This window comes from Protopterus annectens, chromosome 9.part0, assembly GCF_019279795.1.
Source record: "Protopterus annectens isolate FY-2018-M chromosome 9.part0, PAN1.0, whole genome shotgun sequence".
Taxonomy (NCBI): Eukaryota; Metazoa; Chordata; order Ceratodontiformes; family Protopteridae; genus Protopterus; species Protopterus annectens.
In genome coordinates, this window is record NC_056743.1 from 436,935,836 (window position 1) to 436,963,548 (window position 27,713).

Here is a 27,713-nt window from a genome sequence, read left to right on the forward strand (position 1 = left end):
TCAGGATTCTTCACTCATGTCACATAGACTCTGTAAAACTTTCTTGAAGGGGGTTCTTCACCTAAAAGTTTCCTTTAGAGAACCAGTACAGCCTTGGGATTTGGTCTTTGTCTTGCAAGCCGTAACAGCTCTCCACTTTGAACTTACGTCTTCATGTGATTTAAAATATCTCTTGTGGAAAACTTTGTTTCTAATTGCAATCACATCGGCCAGACGCTTGTCAGAACTTCAAGCCTTATGCATCAAACCTCCCTATCTTATCTTCCATAAGGATAGGGTATCACTGAGAACTAATTCTTCCTTTTTACCAAAAGTGGTGTCAGAGCGGTCTATCAACCAATTTCTTGACTTTCCAGTATTTTTTCCTAACCACTCTAACAGGGGAGAGTATTGCCTGCACTTCTTGGATGTTCATAAGCAAATGCGATTTTATCTAGACAGAACGATATCTAACCGTAAATTAGACCAACTGCCTTTTTCTGGACCAAGACTAGGTCATCATGTCTCAGAAGTTACATTGGCTTTGTGGTTGAGAAATTGCATTACCTTTATCTACAACAATAACAATGTCACCTTGCCTGATAGAGTGAAAGCACATTCTACAATATCTATGGCAACTTCAGCAGCTTTTCATGCTAAGGCTTCCCTCAATGATCTTTGCTGAGCTGCGACTTGGGCCAACCCCCATACCTTTATTCTTCATTACAAATTGGACTTGGCCTCCAGAGGAAGAGCTTCTTTTGGTTCCATGGTGCTCAGGAATGTCCTTCCATGAGGGCTGCCCAGGGATATAGGTAGCTGGGGACTCTGTCCTATCAGTAAGGAATGAACGAAGATTAACAACATCCGATAAAGAAGTTTAGTCTTACCATAACGTTCCATCTGTGTTGTTGATCTTTGTTCGTTCATTCATTACTCCCCACCCTCCATCCCCCTCCAGAGGTTACTGGTTGATATCATGTACTCCTTTATTGTTAGGTCTGTTATGACCAGAGGCAGCCACTACTTTTGTCTATCAACTTGCAAACTCGATCTGAGGTAACAGGGAGCAGAGCATTCTGGGTAGGACCTTGGCTCGAGAGTTTTTGGCTGACACAAGCTTGATATGAGGCCGGCTTGTTTCCAAGGACAGAATGGATAACCCATCAGTAATGAATGAATGAAAATCAACAAGACAGATGGAACATTATGGTAAGACATAACTTCTTTTTTTGATAGACATACGAAACTGACTGTACCTAAAAAGGCACTATGGGATCAGAAAACATCACTTTTAACAGGCAGAAGCTGTAAGAAACAAGGTGTTGGCCATCCCAAACAAAGCAGCTAGGATTGTCAACCATCTTCCTCCAGGTTTTATTTTATATAGATTTGTTTTCTGTTGTAGAGCACTGATCTCCATGGACCTATGTCAGAGTCAGCCCTGGAGTGGTGTCTGGTTAAGTGATTTGCTCAGTCACACAGTTAGGCAATGGAAGCTGGTGGAATCAAATCTTGCACCGTTGGTTCATAGGAAACCGTTCAAAAGCTTTCACGCAAACTGTGCCATCCTTAAATGAAACAAATTACCAAGCCAGTTGTAGAAATCTAATTTTTGTTTGTACTGTAGCATCACTCATAATAATGGTAGGATACTGTTCAAAACTCGTTGCTTACCACCCTCCAGAACAAACAAAAATTCAGCCTTATTTCTGTTCATATCATCTAAGCAGGAGTGTCAGTTATAATTCTTTCTCATGTGCAACCACCAGGTCGTAAGGCTGGAACAGCCTTGGTGACTTCAATTACTAATAGTGGAGAGAGACTGCTGACCATCACTTTATCTTTACTCAGCCTGGTGAGTGGTGTGTCAGTATGTCTATTTATTGAGTCACATATAATAAAGACATTTTATTAGGCAGCAGTATGTTTTGGTTACTTTAGGTGGTTCTGTATACTGCTTCAGTGGCTCCTACTTGTAGAGAATGGTAGTGTGCTTGGTGAGTGAGGTGTGATTGTACTGCTGTGAGCTAAGCACATCAGTATGCTGCACAGTAGGGTTGAGACGTTTTGGGATGGATTTTTACTACCTGAGCATATGCAAGTTTGATATTAGAGATACAGTGTGGTAGAACAGGTATATAGTCAGCTTTGACAACCTGAGTACATGAAAGACTTTAAGAGGTTTGCCTCCAGTTCACATGCATGCATTCACCTCTCACAACTGGATTCCCTGTCACAAAACATGAGTATGTAGACGTTCCTACACTACCTCAAAGCACTTAATAGAAGTAGGTTGGCAACAGAAGATGTACAGGTAGACTTTGGGCCCATGGTGTCTGGAACTCAGTTGGAAGTGATGAATGCAGTAAGTTTATTTATCATTTATTTATTTGACATTTGTTGACCTGGTTAGTCTGACTGAGCTGTCGCCTTTTTCAGTGAAGTCTTGGGGAGAAACGCTCCACAATTAGCACATATGCAAAGTAAAGTACAATATTTAAAAGTTCTAGGTACTGTACCAGCTATGGTGCAGCAACAGTAGTTTTGATGCTTAACTGGCAGTCAACAAGATCTAGCAAAGGTAGTCTGATATAATGTGGACGGATAGCACAATCAAAGTGAAAAAGGACAACCAGTAACAATGTTCACAGTACTTATGCTGCAAGAAAGTACACAGGTTATAGGCATAGTTGCCTGAAAATGTAGCAAGTGTTATATGGCATTTGGGTTACGGGCACTGGTGCTACAGAAACTAGCAACTCAGTGATTCAGAGGTACAAGAATAGATGCCACAGTTGTCTGCTCAGGGTTTTAGGCTCTTACTCTTAGAGCAGTTACCAGAAGACTAGATTCCAAGTGGCCTGATTTAGTGAGAGAAGGATAAGTGCTCACTAGCTACTGTGCAGCGTAAGTTGACATTGTTATGCGAAGAGAGACTCGATTAGTGACTCACAAAAAAACATGGGAAGATATATGTATGGCTCCCAGGTATACAACAAAGTCTAGAAGATTTAGGGTTTTTACTTGGAAGTGTCTATGTAGGTATTGTTATAGCCCAAGTAGACACCAAATAATTTTTCCTCATGTAGACTGCAAATGTTGGAGGCATGATGAGGAAAAAAGAGGTAACCAAGAGCATACTTTTAGGGAGTGTATTGAGTTGGCAGATTTTAAAAATTCCCTGCAGACTGCTCTGTCAGAAATACTGGGTTGGCAGATTGGTGTAACTAATGAAATTATTTATTTATTTATTATTTATTTATTTGCACTGGAATGCATGATCTGAATTGTCTAGACATAGCAAGGCCTTGCTGAGTTCAATTCTGATGGTTGCTAAAAAAGCATATACTAGAAAATGGAAATAAAAGTCTAAACCAACTGTATTAGAAGGAGTGAATGTAGTAACAGAGATAAAAGAAATGGAAGTGGGATTGTTAGAAAATTGTAGGAGCAAATTCTATAGAAAAAGATGGGAATTATGGGAACAATACATGCAGAATAACATTTTGGAGGAGGAATGAGATTTAAGAGAAGGCAGGAATTGATTGATTGATTGAGCTACAACTAAAAATGTGTCAATTTTCTTTTCATTTATATAAATGTATGATTGCCTATGTCATAAGTGATAATTCAATAAAGATGTTTCTTGTTAAAAAAATAAATATTCACCAGATTGTCTGTTACTTTCATGCACATCTGCCTGAAACACTATAATCTGTTATCATCAACCTTCTCTGCAATTGTCACTACTTGAGCTTCTGCTCTGATGTCCTCATTTCTTCTTCTGTGCAACAGTGTGCATCCTACTACCCATCTCTGGCACTACATCTCCATCACCTCTAGCTTCCTTAACTGCACTGTCTTCACTGCCCCGGTTTCTGTAGCATACAGTAATACTGAGTGTGCCACTGTTTTGTACACCTTACTTTACAGCTTATTTGGTATTCTTTTGTTGGACTGTGCCTCGACAGTCTGTACCAGCTGGCTGTAGCCACTCAGATTCTAGTTTTGACCTCCTCATTCAGACTTTACTTCATCTCAGACAGCCCTCCCAGATTCTTGAAGCTGTTAACCCATTCCACTGTTTTCTTCTGTCTCATTTCAAAGCTTCTTCTGATTTCCCCTATTTGCTACCATTACAACTATCTCACTTATACTCGCATCCGATGTTGTCTTTTTCATTCTTCCTCAACAAATGGGATTATGGTTCTGATCCTCGGATCCAACTTGGACACATACTTCAGACTTTACATCCAACTCCCAAGCTTCTCCCTCTACCCCATAATGCCCTAGATCATCCTCTGTACCTCATATCTCATTTGCCACCATTGTGCTGAGACATAGGGTCCTTCTCTTGCAGCGTTTTGTCGAGTTTTTCAAACATCTTTGTAAGTTAAAGTTTAGCTTTTCTATTTGAAATTTTCATCTTCTTTACTATAAATCTCCCTCTTAGTTTTCAGTTTAATTTTCTGAACAGGAGTCCATACTATAGTTTTATAGTAATTTCTTAACTTGTCGTAGTTGATAATATCTCTTTTTATTCTCTTTCTGTCCCTCCTACCTCTTTTACAGGGTATTTATTAATTACCACTGCTGGTAATTTTTCCTTCTGTGAAAAAAAAAAAAAAGTCTTGTTTTTTTCTTTTGTTTTTCTCTGTCTCTCTCTCTCTCTGTTTCTCCCATTTACTGTCATAGTTGACAAGCCGACAGGTTTTAAAAGATGCATTTTTTGTGGCAGAAAATTCCTAATTCGGATGCCCACAAGGAGTGCGTATACTATCTGGGAGCAGCTCATCTGAACATCAGCTGTTCAATATGTGCAGCTTTCAATACAAGAGCTTTAGCTGACAGATGCAGTAACCTTATTCTTATAGGTTTACTTCCACCCTCAACTACATCTTTTTCAGGGGCTCAAACCCCCAGTATTACCTCCAAAGCTCTTTCAGAGCTTTGGAAGTGTTCACTGCCAAAGTCCCCCAGAACCTTTTTGGAACTGCCTCCTAAAGTTTCAATAATATCGAATGTGAAGTTGTTCTGTCTCGCTGTTTATTCTTACTGATGGGTTCTGAGCCGATCCTCTGCACCCCCCCCCACACCCCCTGCTACTTACATATAGCAACTCCAAGATTGCACTTTAGTGTAGTGAAGTGCTATCTCGGAGTTGATATATTTAAGTAGCAGGGGAGCACTTGCAGAAGAGTAATATGTTTCTGTATGTAGTTCTGGTGCAATATAGTTGTGTTGCTGTACTGTGTTTTTTTTTTTGATATTTTGAGTTTCAGTATTTGGAGTTTTCAGTATTTTGAACTTTAGAGATTTTGGTCTCGGTATTTTGTTTTTAGAGATTTCGAAAGTCAGTACTTTGAAGTGGACCAATATACACACACACACACACACACACATATATATATATATATATATATATATTTATATATATATATATATATATATATATATATGTGTGTGTGTGTGTACTTTAAATGTTGTTGTGGTTGTAGTTATCCTGTGTTGTACTTGTGGGTTTTAAAAAGTGTGGGTAGTGCAGTCAGAAGATTTCCCTGTCTGATTCTTACACTCTGTTTATTACCTTGGTCCCCCTCCACCTTCAAGAGATCTGTGCAATGTGTCATGCATTCAACCCCCAAGCATTAGTTGAATGCAGAAACAAATTGATTTTGAAGGGGCTTTTATTATCTGCCTTTGACGATGTCATAGCTGAAACCTCTAAAAAGTTATCACACTCCTCGCTGATCTTTTCTTTTGTTTCATCTAAGGCCTTGAAAAAAATTTGGAAAAGACCTTCTTCAGATCCCACAGTTTCCCCGGATCCATCAAAGAAGAAGAAAATTAGAGTCTTGGATCACACCCCCTCTGATCAGAGAAAAGTGAAAAGTCTTTTGTCAGATCGGACTGTTTCTTCAGATCTGAAGTCTCCAAAAATTAAGGATTCATTGGAACCAAATCATACTTGTAGATCAGAGTGTAAAGTGTATGCGTTTGTGTCTTTAAGAAGCATGCGAGGCTGTACCTGCACATATATAACCTGCACATGTGCACAACCTTAGTGCCATTTCGAAAGAGCAGCTAGGCAGTGAGCATGCATGATCATAGTCATTAACTGTATATAAGTTACAGTCTATAGTCAACAATAGTAATGTAGCACCACACTGATGAAAAAATTGCAAAACTACATGTCGCCAAGCCAAGTGAGGGGTTATGACCAAGATGATGTATGGAAGGGATATTTTAGGGTGATGGATAAAATAACAGATAGGACATTGGGAAATAAGGTAAGGAATGGGACAACAAAGGAAGAAGTAGGAAAGTTATATTTTGTGTCTAAATATACAGCTTTTTCTGAAAAGCTGGAGAGAATAGTTAGATGATATTGGTCTTTTATCCAAAAAGAAAAAAAAACTTTCTTAAAAATGTTAAGTTTTTCATACAAAAGGGGCAGAAGCCTGAAGGATATTTTGGTACATGGGAAATTTGAGAGACCAAGTAGTATAAGGGACAAGACACTTATTAATAAAGGGACTGTTCCATGTGGAAATTGCACAGTATGTCAGTATATAGTTAATAGTTTTCAGAGCATTAATGGAAAAAATTTTGATGTAGAAGGTAACTTTAACTGTAATAGTGAGGCAATTATTTATGGCTTGAAATGTCCATGTGAATTATTTTACATCGGAGAAAGTAAGAGAAGTTTCGCTACCAGATTAAAAGAACATGTGAGGGATATTAGGAAAAATAAGTTATATAGCCCTGTAGCAGTACACTTTAATGAATATCATAATGGAGACCCCCAGGGATTGCAGGAGACAGTCCTGGAACAGATATACAATGAGTTTAACACCCCTGAAGCTGTTGAGGATTATTTAAGAAGGAAGGAAGCTATATTTATTTTAAATTATGAAACATTACATCCCAGGGGACTCCGTAGGGAGTTCTCCTGGAGGTATTTTGTATAGATTGCCTTTAATAGTAGGCAATACTAGCTAAAATTTTATTGACTAATTGTTTAATGATCATTATGTGCATATCTAAATGCTTAGGCATTAGGAAGATGATGTACTCTGTAAAGGCTTTTGGTAGCCAAGGCTCCAGAAAAAAAGTAACTTTTTCTTGTGAGAAGAGCAATTCTTTCTTGTTTTAATAAATAAGTTTGTTTTGTATCTGCAATTGTGTTGACTCACAGGGGTGGGAGGCTGGCATAATGGTTAAGGTGTTTACCTTACTGACACAAGGTGCAGGGTTTGATTCTCACAGAGGGTAATTGGCTAGGCTTAAAATGGCCCACAAGGGCAGTTAGTCTAGTACTAATCTATGAATCTATCTTTGAATCACTTGTCTTGGCTTGGAGAAGTTTGGTTTTGCAACAATAGTAATGTGTTTGCATATAATAAAGCTGCTTGAACAGAACCTGTGAAGATTCATTTGTTAGTGTTCTAACATGAAAGCGACAGTACCCCCTATGTCAAGAAGCACTAAGGGTGTGGCAATAGGCGGTATCTTCCAACCGCTTTCTCTTAGCAATGTACATTCCAGGGAAGTCCAGTGTGCTAGCAGACAAGCTGAGCAGGTGCAGTCTGTTACCTCATAAATGGTCCCTCAACCAGAAAGTTGTGGAATTAATTTTCCACAAGCGAGGCCAGCCTTGCTGCGATCTCTTTACATCTCCCCTAAACAAGTGCAGCAGCTATTTTGCCCTAATCCTCCCATGGGGAGGAGTCACTAAGGGATGCTGTTCTCCACATTTGGCCCCCCTGAATTACCTTACACATATCTCCCAATTCCTCTAATGTCAAAGTTCCTTCAGAGAGCTGCCAGATTGAAGAGCAAGGTCATTCTCATTGCCCCCTTTTGGCCTTGACACATTTAGTTTCCCTTCCTGTGGCCTCATTGAATTCACCAACTGTGGCTTGTGGGCCCATCTTCAGATCTCATGTCTCATCAGATGGGTATGACACATCCGGACCTCCTGAACCTTAAGTTTACAGCTTCATTTCTTCAATTCCAATAAAAAAACAGACAATCAATGCTGTCTTTCTCTGTTCTTCACATCTTGTTGTCTTCCCTTAAGCCATCCACTAGGAAACGTTATGCAAGTAAGTGGAAAGGATATGTACACTGTGGTCTTCAAAAGCTCATAGATCCTTTCTCGGCCCTAATTAGTCATGTGCTGGAGGTCTTGACGGTACTAGTCAAGGAAGGGGTCAGTTCTTCAACAGTGAAAGTCCAGATGGCAGCAATTTCTAATTTCCACATCAGTTTTGACGGCTGTTCACTATTTTCTCATAAGCTATTTAAAGCCTTCTTATACGGTAGAATTCTTCTCAAACCTCCTTTTAAAAATCCCATGCCACCATGGGATCTGAATCTGAACATCTGATAAAGAAGTTATGTGCTTACCATAACATTCCATTTGTGTTGTCCATTTTCATTCTTCCACAACTCCCACCCACCAGCCCCAACCCTTTTTAGGCTTATTTTAGAAGAGCGAGCAGATCTAACAGATTTGTTATATGTTACAAATATTAGCAGCTCCAGATGTGGCATTGCCTTGTTGTCCCTCTCTGTTACTCTCTCTCATTTTATCTGATATATAAAGTTATAAGAGTATGTCTTTCTTTTATAGCTTGCAAACAAGATCTGAGGTAATGGAGATGGTGCATTATGGGTAAGGGAGAAGCTCAAGAGTTTCAAGTTGCTATGAGCTTTTGCAGAGGCTGAGTCGGATCCTTATTTTGACAGTGAAGCTTGTCTCCATTTGAACCAGGTTATTAGACTGAATTGAGGTTCATAACTCTGAATACTGTTTTACTGATTGCTCTGGCTTTTTCTAGGAGAGCGTCTGAGTTACAAGCTCTTATAGTGAGTCAGCCCTACCTTGGTTTCCACAAGGGCAGTGTTTCTTTGATAACAAATCCTACCTTTATGCCTAAAGTGGTATCAGAATTTACTTTAAGTCAGACTATTAATCTCCCATTTTTCTTTCCTGACACCCTTAAAACAAGGGAAAAAAATCCTTCACACTCTAGATGTCCACTGGTAACTCGGACACTACCTAGACAAAATTCATACCTTTAGGAAAGATGATCAGCTGTCTTTCTCCTACAAACATAAGAGGAAAATACAACCATCGTCAAAAGAGACCATTTCCAGGTGGTTGTCTCATGTTATTACCTTTTATCCTTGCTGTAATAAGCCACTTCCAGGCATGGTTACAGTGTATTCCATAAGGGCTGTGGCTTTATGGCTTTCTAGAAAGGGGTGGACTCTAGATGTATTCTGCAAGTCAAAACAGAGGCCTCTGTACAGACTTTTACAAAGCACTAGAAACTGGATTAATTTTCCATGTCCAGAATAGGCTTTGCTTTGACCATTCTCCAGGGACTCCTTTTTTCCTAAGTTATGGTAATCTACCCAGGTAGCTTAGGCTACTGCTACAGTGATCTATGTTTGAATGGGTTCCATTGGTTTGGTCAACAGGGAGTTTGGTTGAGATCTGTTTAATCAACTGCTTTTGGTCGACTGTACAGATAATATGAGGAACCTTGATGAGTGGATAGGTAACAGAAAGTTCACACCGGGGATCACACCAACAGCACTACTAGATAGGGGCCAAGGGTACTAGCTGCTAGTACAAGGGTCTAGGGAACTACTAAAGGGGTGGTGAGTACCGCACAATGTGGCTGAGCTAATATATGCCTTCGGGCAGATAGCCCAGTACCAACCTGTGAACCTATAAGTGCGAGATCAACAGTCCCCAGGTAGGGGAATATTCCCTTTCCATGGGAATTGTGTGATCTCTGAGTTAGTATATATAATTAGCAGGAGGTGTGGGGTGGTGATAGATTTTTGTCTTTTTTTTTTTAAGTAATATTTGCATGCAGCAAGAAGCAACATCAGTGCATGCATACCAGGAAGTTAATTTTTCCGTTTTCAGTGTAGAGTGGTTTACCTTCAGGATGTTGACATTCGTGTTAGTCAACTAACAGAAGGTACATCATTTGAAAATTGTACAGTTGTGTAAGTAAAACTTAGCGTAAAAGTAGAAGTTCTAATAGATCACTGTTGCAGTACCCTTCCCTCCCTCCAGCCTCTTTTTTTCTTGCTTGTATTTTCTGCTGTTACGAGGGTGTAGATTTTTCACACATTTTTGTATATAGTTATTATTTGTTTGTTTTTTCCCAGAATTTCATTCAGGGCTCTTGCCTCCCTCTGGATAAAAAAAATGCTCTGAAGCTTTTTATACTTTTTTTTTTTTTGGAGCTCTGCTGTAAGTCCTGGCAGATGGAATCAATGGAAGGCATCCTTAGCTTTGTGAAACTAGCCAGTTGCATTGGGGATATGACCCATACATTTGGGTTACTGCAACAGTTTTCTATTAGATCATCTGTTATTATGGTAAGTTTTATTTACACAACTCTACTTTCTTCATTTAGTATTTTGAAGCAAAGTATTCTCTGAGTTGTTGATGAATTATACACTCCAGAATGTTAACAGTGATGTTTAGTTTTGCAGTTGGTCAAACGTGAATGCTTTGGGTGAAGTACCAACTTTATGTATAAGAATGAAGTTAGTTTCCTTGCCTGTAAAGGACACTAGTAATTCCTTTATATTTTAATTTGTATGTAAAGATCATAGAATGGCCAAGGATTGTGCAGTATCCTTATTGAATGTGGATGGCATCACAACCCACTGAACCAGAATCCATTGTCTTAGAAATTAGTTTCCTAACTGTACTTTTAAAGAGAATTGTATGTCAAAACTGGGCATGGGATTAACAGTAATCATGGGTACAAAACCTGAACAGTCTGGTACTAACTTTTTAAAGTAATTATCATACAGCAGTGTTCTTATCTAGTGCATTCAGTTCTGGAAAAACAGGTAGATTGTTTACCAGGATGAGGTAATGTGAATATTACTGCAGAAGCATTGAGACATTGAAGAGTTAAACTGATGTCTTTTAAAGTTCTTTTGTGATGCATGTATTCATTTTGTGCAGGAGTTTCCGTGCTATATGTAATTAGGTAAATGTAAATTTTCCTTTGAAGTAGGTGACCCAGAGTGCATCTCTTTTGATCATTGAGGTTTTTAATTTGGGTAATATCCAGGGAACTGAGATACATTTTATCCTAAAAAAATTCTGCTGGGAGGTAGTCTGTTTAGTATACTCTTTTTAAGACTTAATAGGTTCATAGGTAGGTACTAGGCTATTGGCCCTAAGGCCTATATAAGCCTAGCCAAATGGTACCCTGGTTTTCGCCACCCAAGAAAATTATTTTCCTGTGCCCCTGTTGAGAAGAGCCACAGAAGTGATCCCGGGGTGAATTTCCTATCTCCCATCCAATCATCAAGATTTTTCTTGAAGAGTGCTAATGAAGAGCTTTGTTTGAGATAGATAGTTTGTTCCAGCGTATGGGAAGTCTCTGGGACAGGAATCTATCCCTCCAGCATGTTCGGTTTATTGTGGTGACAAGGTTTAGGTCCCTAGAGTGTATAGCTTGGAGGGATTGGGATTTCTTTAAGTGGAGCATGTCCAACAGCTCTGGGTTTGACATAGCTTTGTATGTTAGGCAGAGATCGCCTCTGAGTAGGTGATATGCGATGGAGTAAAGCTGGAGTTTTTTGAGACGGTCTGTGTAGGGCATCTGTTTGACGCTGGTAATCCTCTTTGTGAGGTATTTCTGCGGCCTTTCCAGTTGTTGTAGATGTCTTGTGAGGTACATACCAAAAGGGACATTGTACTCTATAATGGGTCTAATGAGTGATGAGTAGAGGGGAACAATGACCTCTTTTTTTCCTGGATGAGAAACCTTTTGTGATGAGGTGTGCCACGTAGAAGGATTTCCTGACTACTGTGGTGATGTGATTATCAAAGGAGAGACTACTGTCCACCTGTGTCCCAAGGTCTCTTATCACACTTTCGGTGTTAAGTAGACTACCGCTTATGTGGTAGTTTATGAGTACAGAGTTTTTGCCAAGAGGTATGACAATGCACTTTTTGGCATTGAGCTTGAGGCCATGGCTTTGACACCAGGCATCTGTCTCACTGAGGTCCTTTTGTAGGATGTCCACATCGTTAGGAGTTTTGATTATGGCTCCTAGTTTGCAGTCATCTGCAAACTTTGTTAGCCAAAGACCTTCTGTGCTAGCCTGTACTTCAGACAAATAGATGCCAAACAGGAGAGGCCCCAGGACTGAACCCTGTGGTACTCCACTTGTCACTGGTCTGAAGTTGGATTTAGAGTCTGCTACTTTCACAGTGTGGGTTCTGTCAGTGAACCATTTGGCAACTCATCTTGTGACATAGGGATTTATACCTAGTTTAGTGAGTCTATTTATATTCCAGAGTGGGGGATGGTGTAGCCTTAGCGAGATCTAGATAGGCTTGTGAACCACCTTACCCTCATCTGCGTCTTTGGTGACCACTTGAAAGAAGTATATCAGATTTAGGAGACATGATCTACCTTTTACAAACCTGAACTGGGTGGGGTCCAGAGTATGGAGATGACCAATGTCATTGTTTATAAGTTTGATGATGATATGTTATATAGCCTTGCAGACCAGGCTCATCAGGCTAATGGGGTGGTAGTTCCCTGTGTCCATGGTGGCTCCCCCTTTGTGGAGTGGGAGAGTGGGATAACAGTTGCTGTGCTCCATTCAGTGGGCACAAAGCCTGAGGTGAGGCTATGATTGAACATGGTACTTACGTGGGGTGCCAGTTCGTTCTGTAGTTCATGTAGTACACAGCCTGGGATGTTGTCAGGTCCCATGGATGCTGTGTTCTTGGCTTTGGAGAGTGTATTTTTTTACCTGTGCTGCCGTGATTACAGGAACTTTGTATTCTTCCTGTATAGAGATGGGCCCTTTAGGAGGTGAGATAGGGGTAAAGTTAGCACTGAAACTATCTGCCAGGATGTTGGCAATATCTGTTGGTTCTGTATATTTAGTGCCATTGTGCTGTAACTCAGAGTAGATCTGAGTGTTGTCATTGAGATTCTTGACATAGCTATAGAATGATTTGTGGCTGCCTTTGGAATCAGTGGCGATTTTGTTTTCGTGACTAGCGTTGGAGGATTTTATGAGGGATCTCAGCTTCTTACTGAGGCTGACCTGGGAGTTCCTCCAATCATGGGATTTTACTTTTTTTTGCAACAGTTTCTTTCTTCTGTTGTAGAATTTGTTTATGACAGGGGGCCACCAGATTGGCTTCCTTTTTTTGGAGGATAGCATCTTGGTTCTGTTAGGGATTGCACGATCCATGCACTCATGTAAGTGCTTATAAAGTGCATTTGTATAGCATTCAGCAGTTGTACCTCTATTGTCCGTCAGCATGGGTGTCATGAAGTTTGCCACTCCTGTCTTAAGAAGCTTGAAGTTGACTTAAGAAATTTTTTATGGTGGTTTCCCTAATGGGGGGTGGGGGTGGGATGTGGATGTCTAGGGTGATTAGCTTGTGGTTGGATCTGAGCAATGAGGAATTGACCTCTGGTGTGGAACACCAGTTACCCATGTTGGTAATGACCAGGTCTGGGATATTGCTGCCCCTGGTGGGGGTGTGGATAAGTTGATCAAAGGCGTTGGAATTTATGAATTCCAGAAAACGTTGAGCACAAGAGTTGGCACATGAGTAGTTTTCCCAGTTAATGTTGGGGTAGTTGAAATCACCCGTTATTAGGGTGTTAGGTTGTACCCTAATATTTTTTTCCAGTTTATCAAGAAATGAGGAGTGGAAATCCTGGGGCATGGTGGGGGATCTGTAGGAAGCTACAGTTTGGATTGCGGTCTTGCCCAGAGTTAGTTGCACTTGGATAATCTCTGATGTATTATGCTGAGCAACTAGCTTGGAGGTGTGGATATCCTTAATGAATATGGACATGCCTCCGCCTTTAGTGTTTCGGTCCAGGTTAGGTGGCCGAAAGGTGTGATATGAATTATAGCCAGGTCATGCAGGGGTGCTCTCTGGAGCCTTGAACCAGGTCTCTGTCACTGCACAGATGTCGCTGTTCTCCATTTTAAGGAGTGCCTAGTGTGAGTGCATTTTGAGGTTTAGACTTCTAGCAATATAAGGTAAGTTAACTGGTAGTTAACTGTGCCATCCACTGTAGGAATATGATTTAATATGGATGAGTTTACTTTGTGGATCACATGATTTCAGTTGGTCTGGATTTAGTCTCTTAACACTTGCCGTTTTAAATCTGTTGTTGGTTAGCTTGGCTTGATCACAAATGACAAGTGTTGCATGATATTACTGATGGTGACTGTTCATATGATTGCTGACCTGTTGTTGGATAGATATGAGGATGTTATCCAATTTAATATGCTGTTTATGCCTGAAGTTTTGTTAAGTAAGTAGACCACACATTTTGCTTACATTGTGTAGGTGTGAGCCGTCATGTGATGTAGAATGGGCCAGTTTGGCCAAAGTTTCAGTTACAATCACCAAGAATAATTAATCCAGATGCTGTCTTTTCTACTACCCATGCCAATCTGGCTTCTAATAAAGTGATCAGTTTGTCTGGTGGTATGAACACACCTAACATTTTTATAAATTTGTGAATGCCCAGAGTGCCAGCCGCACTCATGATCAGCACGCTAACGTGCAATAACTGATGTATGGAACTCTATCATGTTGCAAGGCAAAATCGGAATAACAAAGAGGATAGCCACAACACATCCTTCATAAGGGATGCCAGCAGCAATCCAGTCACCAGTCCACATGACATCAAAATTAAGTCATGTAAAGTAGCAGGCTGAGATGAGATCACAGCAGATACTATCAAGATGTTGGATGAGTTAGGGGAGATATGGCTCAAACTGGTATAGAGGGTGGAAGTCATGTAAAGCAGCAGGCTGAGATGAGATCACAGCAGATACTATCAAGATGTTGGATGAGTTAGGGGAGATATGGCTCAAACTGGTATAGAGGGTGGAGAGCCATATCCCAAAGAGGGGGTAGATGCATATCTCAAATGTCTGGAGAATAGGCATTCTAGTGTCAGTGTATAAGAATAAATAGAACACTCACTGCTGTGGGTAATATAGATGTATTAAACATCTGTCACACTGCATCGAAGTGCTGGGCAGGGTGATTCATTAAGTATGCAGACTAGCAGAAAGAAAGATGTGAGGTGAACAGTTTGGATTCAAACCAGGATGCTCCACAACCTGCTGGATGCTTGGATTCAGTGAGACAAACAGTGGAGAAAAAGAAGGAGATGAGGAAAGAGTTCAACTGGACATTCCTAAACTTGGAGAAACCGTATGACATAGCCTCATGAAATATATTGCCAGTCGTGAGATGGTTTGAAGTCCCACAAATGTATTGGTAGAATTTGTGCAGGCTGTGCACAAGGATCCTGTAACAAAAGTGCAGACAGGGTTTGTACTTGTAGAGGGTTTCCCACTGGGAGTGGCTGTGCATTAGGGCTTAGCTCGGAGTCCACTGCTGTTCATACTTGTGATGGACTTCATTAGCACACAGGTTGTAGTGGACCTGTCAGCAAAGCTGCTACATGCATATGATGTGGCACTACAAGCAGACTCTGAACAGAAACTCAAGCAAGTGATGGAGAACTGGCATGCAAAACTGAAGGCACATGGGTTGAAACTGAGTAGGGACAAGAGAGTTGCCCTGGCAACAAATGTGAGAATCAGAAGAAGCTGAAAATTGAGGTAGAAGGAAAATAGTGGAACAGATTAATAGCTTCAAGTATCTGGTGGGGGAGGGGTTGGTTGGGGAGAGGGTAAAAGTTAGAATAAGATACGTTGCAGCCAACTGGCATAGAGTGCCAGGGTAGTAAGCAGCCAACTGGCATAGAGTGCCAGGGGTAGTATGTGACTGACTAATGCCAAAAAAGCTGAAAAGTAAGGGATAAAACATTGGTGCAGCCAATGCTTCTGTATGCCATAGAAACCTGTGCAGTGAAGAGAGATCAGTTGAGAAAATCAGCAGTAATTCAAAGCGAACAAATTACAGTGATTTGGGCTAATATGCAGGAAAGCAGAAGAAGATTTGGGAAAAACTGAAAGAAAGCATGAGGAAATGAAGATATCCAGCCGAGTCATGCATGATTATGGAAGAAGGTAGGAGATTAGATCTGAATTCAAAGAGGTGGTGACAGTTAACGCAACACTCTATCCCAGTATCAGAAAAAAATGGGGGTATAACTTCACAGATGTTAGGGCATATTTTCAGAAATCACATATAGAAAGGATAGTGAGGTCACTGTGAAGGAAAAGATTTTTGAGGTAATTACTCCCATGGCTAGGGACTTAAATGTCCAAGAAACAGATTGGAATAATATTGATTCAACAGCATTAATAAGGAAATTATTCACAAGGTTTGTTCAGGAACAACAGTTGCTTCAGATTGTAAAAAAGCCTGCCAGGGAACAGAACATACTAGACATTGTGTTTCTAAGGAGATCGCTGTTAACTTCATGTCAAGTTTTACCACTGCTGAAGTTCAGTGATCATGGGGTTATAAAGGTTAATTTGTTGCTAGATAATTCTGCCAAAATGAAATCTAAACCAATGCACAGAAGATAAATAACAGATTGCATGAAAGCAAGATAGCCACTATGTAAAACTAATTGGAGTGCTATATTCAGTGGAAAAAATGCAGAAGGAATGTGGAAGGTTTTGAAAGAGAAATTGTTTGAATGCAAAAAAATGTTTAACGTTAGGATCTAGGCACAAAATGTCAGGAGGATATATTTCCATAAGAACAAAATTCTTGATTAAGATGAGAGACAAAAGTATATGAAATTGAAAAAGAAGTTGAGCTACAACTTTGAAAATCAAAATAATTTGGACAAACAGTGTGAGACAGCATCAGGAAAATGTTGAAGAAATAATAGGAAACCATTTTATATATACATAAAATGTGGAAGGAGTGAATACATACAAATTGATAAATTGTGTGTAGATTCTAAAATTTATTATCAGACCCACTAGATTACAGCTTTATTTACAAGATATTTGGCAAAGCAGTTTGGCTCCACAAAGTGGGGTGATTATATTGTCCTGGTAACATCAGTTACCAAAATCAAATTAGTTTTCTTTGAAAAAAAAACTGTGCAAATTGGATCGAAACAAAGCACAGGGAGGAGACAGAATTAGTAACAATGACCTGAGAACAGTTCAGCAAGAACTTACAGTACCATTATTTACTAGGTCATATAAATAAGGGGATAGTCCTCAACATTGGAGACATGTACTTGTTAAATCTGTCTTTAAGGTAAAGGGGAGTAGGACAAACCCAGAGTCATAAAGACCCATACATTTTCTTTCATGTTGTGGAAAATAATGGAGAAGGTATTGTTGGATAAGTTATTGTCAGAACTGGAAAGGTTGGAACTTGAAACTATATGTCAGCATATATGTTGAAAATAGATCTATTACCACATGTAACATGATGTTCTGTAACAATAAATGGTTAAGGTGTTTGCCTTACAAACACAAGGTACAAGGTTTGAATCTCACAGGGGATAATTGGCCAGGTTTAAAATGGCTCGCAAGGGCAGTTAGCCTAGTACTAATCTATGAATCTATGAATAAAGTAATAGCTATGAATGAAAAATTCTGCTGTGATGTAATTTATATAGATTTAACTTCCGCATTTGATAGGGTCATACACAAAACACTGATCAACAAAATAGAATAACTAGGTATTGATGTCCTCTTGATAAGATGGATAGTTGCATGGCTTACAAATAGGACATGGCAAGTATCATACAGCAATTGGGCAGGTTACATTTTATTTATTTATTTATTTATTTATTTACTTGCAGTTGGTTTACCAGGATAGTCCATTGGGCCAAAAGAACCCGTTTTCAATGGAGTCCTGGGGAGAAAAGCTCCAATACTGACAAAATTAGGTGCATACAAAAATTACAAAAAGATTGTACAGAGTAAAACATAAAACATTTAAGCTCACAATTCAAAAGCATTCAAATCAATACAGTATGATGAGGATAAATGAGAGGTAAGAAAAAAGAAAGAGTAATGTGATATTCATCTAGAGGAGTTATTCAAGCAGACATCAAATAACCTTACAGAGTAGGTATATTGAGGGAACATTGATTTGTTAGGTAGAGATACGTATCAAAAGTGTAAAGGATGATGAGATATAATAAATTTATGAGGGGAGGGAGCAAGAGCAATCCCATTGGGACCTCGGGTATGTATGGAGAGAGTTTTTAAATGTGTACCGGTTAGAGGTGGTACGAATGGTTGGTGGGAGTGAGTTCCAGAGGCGGGCAAGGTTGAAGGATAGTAAGTGTTTACCTGGGGGATGAGATGGTTTATGGACTTCTAATAGGTTTTGATTGTTAGACCTTAATACTCTGTTTGGTAGGTGCATTTTGAAGGCAGAAGGCAGGGATGGACAAAGAGAAGGACTAAGAATGAGCTTGTGAGCGAAAGTCAGCTGTATATAAGTAAGATGATTAGGTAGTTCGAGCCAGTTTAGGGTTTGGAGAGAGGAACAGTGGTGGGTGGAGGACCTGTGTCCATTTGCGAATTTGGCGATTTTATTATAGCAGGAGGAAAGCTGGTTTTTTAGAGAGGACTGAAGATTGGTCAGTAGTGGGGCCCCATAGAGAAGGGAGGGGATGAGAAAAGAGGAAGCGAGTGTGATTTTGGAGGAGCTTGTAAGGTACTGATTATGACGGTAGAGCATACCTAGTTTTTGATGAGTTTTTTTAATATTTAGTTGTAGATGGGAGTTGTAGCTAAGCCTATTATCAATTTGTACACCTAGTAGCTTAGTTTCAGTCACTAGTTCAAGGGGTAAGTTATTTTGGCTGGTAATTGAGAAAGAGTTTATATTGAAGGAAGTGGATTTGGAGGGGGTAAATACCATAAGTTTTGTTTTGGAGGCATTGAGTGCCAAGTGATTTATTCTCATCCACTGTTCGGTAATTAAAAAAGCTTCCTGGGTAAGTGTTTGGAGCTGAGAGGAGGAGGTGGCAGAGCAGATAATGGTAGAATCATCTGCATATTGGATGATGTTTGCAAAAGGAATTGATTTATGAAGATCATTTATAAATATATTAAAGAGGAGGGGACCAAGAATAGATCCTTGAGGAACTCCAGTGGGGGTACTAAGGAAAGGAGAAGTGGCCTTTTTCCATTTTACAGCTTGGTTTCTATTTGATAGATAGCTAGAGAACCAATTTATGGAAGAAGGAGAGAGGTTAAGTTTTGACAGTTTGGTTAAGAGCAGATTGTGTGAGATAGTGTCGAAGGCCTTGGAGAGGTCAAGTAGTAGGGTAGAGACTATGTGGCCGGAATCACATGCAGTGTTAACAGTCTCAAGTAAGGATAAGAGGGCTGTCATAGTGCTGTGGTTTGGCCTGAATCCATGCTGTGTAGGAGTTATAAGGTTGTTGTCTAAGAGATGTGGCAAGAGTTGAAGGTGGACACATTTTTCCAGGAGTTTAGAAATAGGGGATAGGATAGCAATAGGACGGAAGTTGTTGATGCTACAATTGTTGCCTCCTTTATGTAGAGGGATGATGAATGCTTGCTTCCACAGTTGGGGCACAGTGCATTCATGAATAGAGCGGTTGATTAGAATGCTGATGGGATAAGCAATAGCATCTGCAGCTATGCTTAGGAAGTAGGAGGGAATGGTGTCAGGGGCATTAGTGCAAGGCTTCAGTTTCTGGAGAAGTTTCTTTATAGTGGAAGTGGGTGTAGGTTTTAGTGAGAATAGAGAGGAATGTGGAGAGAGAGTTTGAGGGGTGAGAGTGATGAGGCAGTTGGAGTAGTGGATATGGTGGAAGATAGGCAGTGTGAGGTGGAATTGGGGATAGGGTTGTGGGTGGGAGAAGGAGGGGGTGTATTAGATAGTGAGGTGGAGCATGTGAAGGAGGAGGTGAGTTTGCTAATGGAGTCGATGAAAAAGAAGTTAAACTGTGTAGCTAAATCTAAGTCGGGACTGTTTGGGTCTGGGGTTGGAGTGTGTGGTTTGCTGGGGTTAAGGAGGGTGGATATCCCCTTCCAAAATCTTTGAGGGTTGGTTTTATTATTGTTTTGGAGTGTGAAGAAGTATTTTTGTCTATCTGAGGTTATTAACTTTTTGACTTTATTTCGAAGGGTTTTGAATGCAATATGATGTTCTGGAGTCTTAGTTCTCAGATAGAGTCCCCAGGCTTTGTCTCTAAGTCGCATAGTGGTTACAGTCAGGCTGCCTCACAGGGCACTTTCCTAGGTCCATACCTAATAGACTCCTTCTGCATTGTTTTCAGTCATTTTTAATTTAATTGCATTCTTTAAACTGTTTGGTCTAGCATTGCTACATACTCAAGTGTGCTAGCTTGCACTGCATTTGAATTGTTTTGACTGCTGTTTTAGCTACTTTTCTGTATATATAAAAAAATACCTTTCCTGTAACTAGTGTAGCCCAGATTCAGATTTGCTGTATCCAGGACTGTGTATGTAAGCTTCTGAGCCCCCCAAGCTTTCTGTGTTGGAGGGAAGCCTTCTAGCTTATCAGTGGGAGGTGGTAAGCACTAGGTAAACTATCTACCACATAAGGAGTGGTTCTGGCCCAGAAATTGTAGTTATTGGCCATTTGGGCAGTTTTTCCATCTCTCTCAACTTTCTGATTTAAAAGCCCACATTTGCACTTGTTTCCCCCCTTTCCTGTAACTAGTTTAGCCCAGATACAGATTCTTACTTTTAGCACTTGAATTTGCTTATTCGTGATCAGCACTTGTTCAGAACTTGTAAACACTAAATAACCTACTAATTACTACAGCACTCACCCTTCCTCATTACCTAGAGGTAAACAGTTTTGGTACTTACTTTCCTCACTTGCTTAGAGAAAAACAGCTCTTGTACTCACTTTCCTCACTTATCTAGAGGAAAATAGTTTTTTTTTTTATTCAGTCATGTCCAAGGGTCAGCTCCCAGTGTTTTCTCATGTCTATCTGATGAATCTGGGCATCTTGGGGCAATGTAGAAATTGCCTCATGTACACAGACAACCCTCTCCTCCTACCACCTAACACTACAACCTGTGAGAGATGCACTTATCTAGCCAAACTGGAGGTAAAGCTGTCTCCAATCAAGACTGAACTTGACAGTCAAGAGGAGAAGGTAAACACTTGCACCACACCACACTCATCACATAGTCTCACTAAATCTACACCACCAAAATTCACACATAGAAACATAAAAACATTTGTGGAGGCTCTCAATAGTAATCTGCTCAAGCAAGAGAGACCTCCAGAGCAGAAATGCCCAAATGACACATAGCCCATAGACTCAGTGTGCCACTCAACCACAACCAATGAGGCACAACAATGTACCCAGCACATTAGTTATAGGCGACTCTATAGTCAGGCACACTGATGTCCCACTCACCAGGCTAAACAAGGAGAAGTTTACTGTCAGCTGCCTGTCGGGTGCAGGATCCGCCACATAACCCACGCACTCAGGTCACTCCACAACAAATACAAATATGACTCTGTCATTGTCCATGTTGGTGTGAACGATCTGAGATGTACCTCCCTGGACTACATGAAAAGAGACATGGAAGAGCTCTCCGATCCTGTAGCCCAGGCAGGTATGACCCTAGCCCTGAGTAGCGTTCTGCCATCACCCAGAATGATGCCGCAGTACAAGGACAAAATGATTGACTTCAACAATTGGCTAAGCTTTTGGTGCCATTCTAAAGGGATCCAGTGTCTGTCTGCCTGGGGTGACATGGTTGACAGACCACAATGCTTTGCCAGAGATGGCCTGCACCTGTCACCCCTGGGATTCCGGATACTGGCTAAGGTTCTTGCCGCTCCTATAGTGCCTTTTTAGGCAAGGTTCAAATGACAAATTCACCACCATAACAGGAACAGGCAAGTAAAAACTGAGGGTGATGCTACACAATGCTAGAAGTCTAAATCTCAAAATGCACTCACTCGAGGCACTCCTTAAAATGGAGAACATCGATATCTGTGCAGTGACTGAGACCTGGTTCAAGGCACCAGAGAGCACCCCTACACTACCAGACTATAACTCATACCACACTTTTCGGCCATGTAACCTGGACCGGAACACCAAAGGCGGAGGTGTGTCCATATTCATTAAGGATATCCACACCTCCAGGCTAGTTGCTCAGCATAATGCAGCCGAGGTTATCCAAGTGCAACTAACTCTTGGCAAAACTGCAATCCAAATTGTAGCTTGCTACACATCCCCCACCATATCCCAGGATTCCCACTCCTCTTTTCTTGATGTACTGGAAAACATTAGGGTTCAACCAAACACCCTAATAATGGGTGATTTCAACTACCCCACTATTAACTGGGAAAACTACTCATGTACCAACTCCTTCACTCAACGCTTTCTGGAATTCATAAACTCCAATGCCGTGGATCTACTTATCCACACCCCCACCAGGGGCAACAATATCCTAGATCTAGTCATTACCAATATGAGTGACTGGTGTTCCACACCTGAAGTCAACGCCTCATTAGTTCGATCCGACCATAAGCTAATTACCCTAGATACCCACATCCTTTCTCCAGCCCCCATTAAGGAAACCATGGAAAGAAATTTCTCCAAAGCCAACTTCATGCTTCTTAAGACAGAAGTGGTGAACTTCATGACACCGATGCAGATGGACAATACAGTTACGACTACTGAATCCTATACAATTGCACTTTATAAGCACTTACATGACTGCATGGATCGTGCTATCCCAAACAGAACCAAGATGCTGTCCTCCAAAAAAAGGAAGCCAATTTGGTGGTCCCCTGCCATAAACAAACTGTACAACAGAAGGAAGAAACTCTTGCAAAAGAGAGTAAATTCCCACAAGTGGAGGAGCTCCCTGGTCAGCCTCAGTAGGAAGCTGCGATCCCTGATAAAATCCTCTAAAGCTAGTTACGAAAACAAAATCGCCACTGATTCTAAAGACATCCACAAAGCATTCTATAGCTATGTCAAGAATCTCAATGGCAACACTCAGATCTGCTCTGCGTTACAGCACAATGGCACTAAATATACAGACCCAACTGATATTGCCAACATCCTGGCAGATAGATTCAGTGCTAACTTTACCCCCCTGTCACCTCCTAAAGAGCCCATCTCTATACCGGAAGAATGCAAAGTTCCTGTAATCACAGCTGCACAGGTAAAAACCACACTCTCCAAAGCCAAGAACACAGCATCTATGGGACCAGACAACATCCCAGGCTGCATTCTACATGAACTACAGAACGAACTGGCATCCCGCCTAAGTACCATGTTCAATCATAGCCTCACCTCAGGCTTTGTGCCTCCTGAATGGTGCATAGCAATGGTTATCCCACTCCACAAGGGGGAGCCACCACGGACCCCGGGAACTACTGCCCCATTAGCCTGATGAGCCTGGTCTGCAAGACCATGGAACGTATCATCATGGAACTTATAAACAGAGACATTGGTAATCTCCAAACTCTGGATCCCACCCAGTTCAGGTTTGTAAAAGGCAGATAATGTCTCCTAAACCTGATAGACTTCTTTGAAGCAGTCACCAAAGCCGTAGACAAGGGTAAGGTGGTTCACACAGCCTATCTAGATCTTGCCAAGGCTTTCGACACCATCCCCCACTCTGGAATTATAGATAAATTCACTAAACTAAGTATAAATCCCTATGTCATAAGATGGGTTGCCAACTGGCTCAGACAGAACCCACACTGTGAAAGTAGCAGACTCCAAATCTGACTTGAGACCAGTGACAAGTGGAGTACCACAGGGTTCAGTCCTGGGTCCTCTCCTGTTTGGTATCTACTTCTCTGAAGTACAGGCTAAGACAGAAGGTCTTTGGCTAATGAAGTTCACAGATGACTGCAAACTAGGAGCCATAATCGAAACTCCTAACGATGTGGACATCCTACAAAAAGGCCTCACTGAGTCAGATGCCTGGTGTCAAAGCCATGGCCTCAAGCTCAGTGCTAAAAAGTGCATTGTCATCCCCTTTGGTAAAAACTCTGCACCCATGAACTACAACATAGATGGTAGTATATTTAACACCGAAAGTGTGATAAGAGACCTTGGGACACAGGTGGACAGTAGTCTCTCCTTTGATAATCACATCGCCACAGTAGTCAGGAAATCCTTCTACGTGGCACACCTCATCACAAAAGGTTTCTCATCCAGAAAAGAAGAGGTCATTGTTCCCCTCTACTCATCACTCATTAGACCCATTATAGAGTACAACGCCCCTTTTGGTATGTACCTCACAAGACATCTACAACAACTGGAAAGGCTGCAGAAATACCTCACAAAGAGGATTACCAGCCTCAAACAGATGCCCTATGCAGACTGTCTCAAAAAACTCCAGCTTTACTCCGTCGCATATCGCCTACTCAGAGGTGATCTCTGCCTAACATACAAAGCTATGTCAAACCTAGAGCTGTTGGACATTCTCCACTTAAAGAAATCCAAATCCCTCCGAGCTACACGCTCTAGGGACCTAAACCTTGTCACCACAATAAACAGAACATGCCGGAGGGATAGATTCCTGTCCCAGAGACTTCGCATACTCTGGAATAAACTATCTGTCTATCTATATCAAACAAAGCTCCTCATTAGCACTCTTCAAGAAAAATCTTGATGATTGGATGGGAAATAGGAAATTCACCCCGGGGATCACCTCTGTGGCTGTGCTCGACTGTGGCACAGAAAAATAATTTTCTTGGGTGGCAAAAACCAGGGTACCTTTTTGGCTGGGCTTGTATAGCCCCCAGGGCCGATAGCCTAGTACCTACCTATGAACCTATATACCTGTTTATATTATATATTTCAGATGTATCTTTTTCATCTGAGGTGTTCTACTGTCTGCATGCAGATGCCTTGAAATTGGGTAAACTGATTTCATGCGTTACAGATAGGGCGTGTCTGCAAAAGAACTTGACTAAATTGACTATCTGGACATAGGAGAATAATATTTTGATAAATATATAAAAAAACCTAAGCATAAGAGATTTGGGAAACATAAATTGAAAGGTGAATGTTTAATATAACACAGCAATCGAAACTGTAGACTGTAGAATATAGAACTGTGGACCTGAGTATATAGGTAGATCCAGCTTTGAGTTTTTCTAATCATATCAACCAATTGGTTAATGATAGATGTTAAGTTGTCAATCTCGCCTTCATTCTTGCTTTTTACCAGCTCGAGGCAGCCCATATCCCCATGATGCAGGCAGGAAGTACCCAGATCTCGGTTTGCGCGGGCTTTGGAGGTCTTCTCTTTACCAAATCCTGGTAAGTAATTTGACATTTAAGGACGTGCTGTCAGAAGATGTCTCTGACAGGGCGGTCACAACTTTTGCCCCTACTACTGTTTGCCTCCTCTTCACCCCTGCAGGACTCTGTGCTATTTGTCCTCCTTCAGCTGCAGGAGAGAATCGGGCGGAGGAGCCATCGCCGATCTTCAAGGGTCATCAGGTTGTCACCATGACCCCTCCCGTGCCGTCCATCCTCTAATGGGACTCTAGGACCATGGATGTGTTTCTCCAGCACTTTACATGCTGCTCGCTGAATTATTATCTTTGTCACTTCACACAGACTCACTTCAGAGATATCCTGGAGGAGAAGAGGTGTAGGAGATGGGAGAAATTCAGGGCAGGAAAGATTGCTTAAGCAGCTAGGAACCCTCACCTCACTCCATTACTCCTCGCGCGCTATATCTTATGCGCTCATAGGAGCAGCCTCTTATGGCAGGTGTGTGAGAGTAGAGCCCAAGCCTGATGCTTAGGCTTTGAGCTTGGAATGGATCTTAAGGATTTCTTTCTAAATTCTCCCTTTGATCCCTCACAAATTCTCCCTTTGTTTGAAAGAGCTTTTTTGGCTCTCAGGTGAGAGGGACCTTGACCAGGTTTGTGCTGTTGGAGTCAAGACTCTTTTCTGCTGTTGGAGTCCTTTCCAGACAGAAGGTGGAAGGATCCCAAAGCATCAGAAGGGTGGGAAGAAGATGTGGTTCAGTAAATCCAGCAGAGTCACGCCCAACAACGTGGTCAGTTACCCCCTAGAGGCAGAGGGGTAACAACAACAGAGGGCAACAGGGCAGAGGGGGTCCTGAGAAGCAGGAGTCTCTTCCTGAGGTCCCCTGAAGCCTCCTTCCTGAGGCAGTGATTGTCCCTGTATCACTGTGCAGATAGAGCTGAACAAAAGCTACATTATCTTGCCGTCGTCAGCGTCAGCTCAGATATACAGAACAAAAAAAAAAAAAAAAGAAAATCTGATTTTTGTTTTATTTTAGATAATAAAAAAAAATCCTACTGTTTCTAAAGTGACTTTGTCCAGATGGCTTTCGGTCATCACTGAAAAATTATAATGATCAGGGGAAAACAGCTGTGCTCAAACCCAAAGCAATATCTGCTAACTAGGAGTTTAGCTAGCCTACAGCTTTTTTCACTACAGCTTTGACAGACACTATTTGCCATAGACCCTTGGGCCACTCACTTTTTCTTTTGTCAAGTGGACTTTTGTGGACCAGCCTCCAGGGGAGAGCTGGCCAGTGCTCAGAGCCAGTTCAATTTCTTGTTCCCCACCAGCTACCCAGGTGGTAGGGACGCAGTCCCACGAAGCAGCAACAAAATGAAAGAAAGCATGTGCTGTCATGACATTGGAGGTATTGTCATTTCATAACGTTCATGTGTTAGTTGTCTCTCTGTCCCCTGGCTTTCCTGCTCCTAGACCTTCCTGACTGGCCTGGACTAACTAACTATACTAAAGACCTTTTCCATTTTCATTTTTTCTTTTTCCTTTGGGAAGATGTAGTTTATGCTTGTAGTTTTGTATTGTTTATGTGCCCTGTTCAATGTACGAGATGCATCAAGGTCCTGCCTGCATCTTGCATCATGGGATGCATCTGGCTAAAGGCAGCCTCGAGTAGGCTGTTCGTGAGCTAAAGCAAGCGAGGAAGTGCCCCAACCGGGCACAAGCAGAAAGAAAGCAGAGAAAGAAGAAAGAAAGATATTATTATAGAACTATACATTGTATAAAAAAAATTTATAAAGTCTAGGGAATCCAAAAATAATGAAGTCATTGTTTAGTTGCATTAGACCCAAACTTGAGTATGGAATAACATTATGGAAACCTTATAAGAAAACGAGCAAAAGTAAACTGGAAAGAGTACAGTGGACATTTATCATGTGCATCTATGGATGTACAAATTTATTATGAAAGACTTGCAATGTGTCTCATGTAGATATTTAAGAGGAGACCTTATTCAGGTATATAGGGGAATTAGAGACAACTACCTCTGAAAATGTTTGGGATTATCAAAAAGTACTAGAAAATCACTGGACAACCTATGCAGAAAATTCTGTAGGAATGAGAAGTTTACTAATTGGTTCTCTGAGAGAGCAGCTGATGCATGGAACAGGCTACCAAATTACATTAAAGCAAGCAGTAGTTTAGATATTTTTAAGAACAGCCTGGACACTTATTATGAGAACAACTGTTATGGTATATTGGCAAGCTAGAAGGATACCCATGAAATATTTGTATGTATGATGATGATGTGTGATTCCCAGATTTTGCATTGAATGACTTGAGATGTATCACGTCAAGGATTTCTCATTCCCAGAGACATTACAAACTTGGACTTGGTACATATAGGTTGAAGGCAGGGGGGCTGCTTGGAGCCTGCCCTCCTTTAAAAAAAAAAAAATTAATTTATTATTTATTTTTAAGTTTGATTGTGGTTTGCAATCAAGC

At 41.0% G+C, this 27,713-nt stretch overlaps 1 protein-coding gene across 2 annotated transcripts in view; it reads left to right on the top strand.

The window, feature by feature from the left end:
• Positions 1-27,713, top strand: part of POLB (DNA polymerase beta) — a 3,382,694-nt gene that overhangs the window by 1,019,247 nt on the left and 2,335,734 nt on the right. The window lies entirely within an intron of this gene.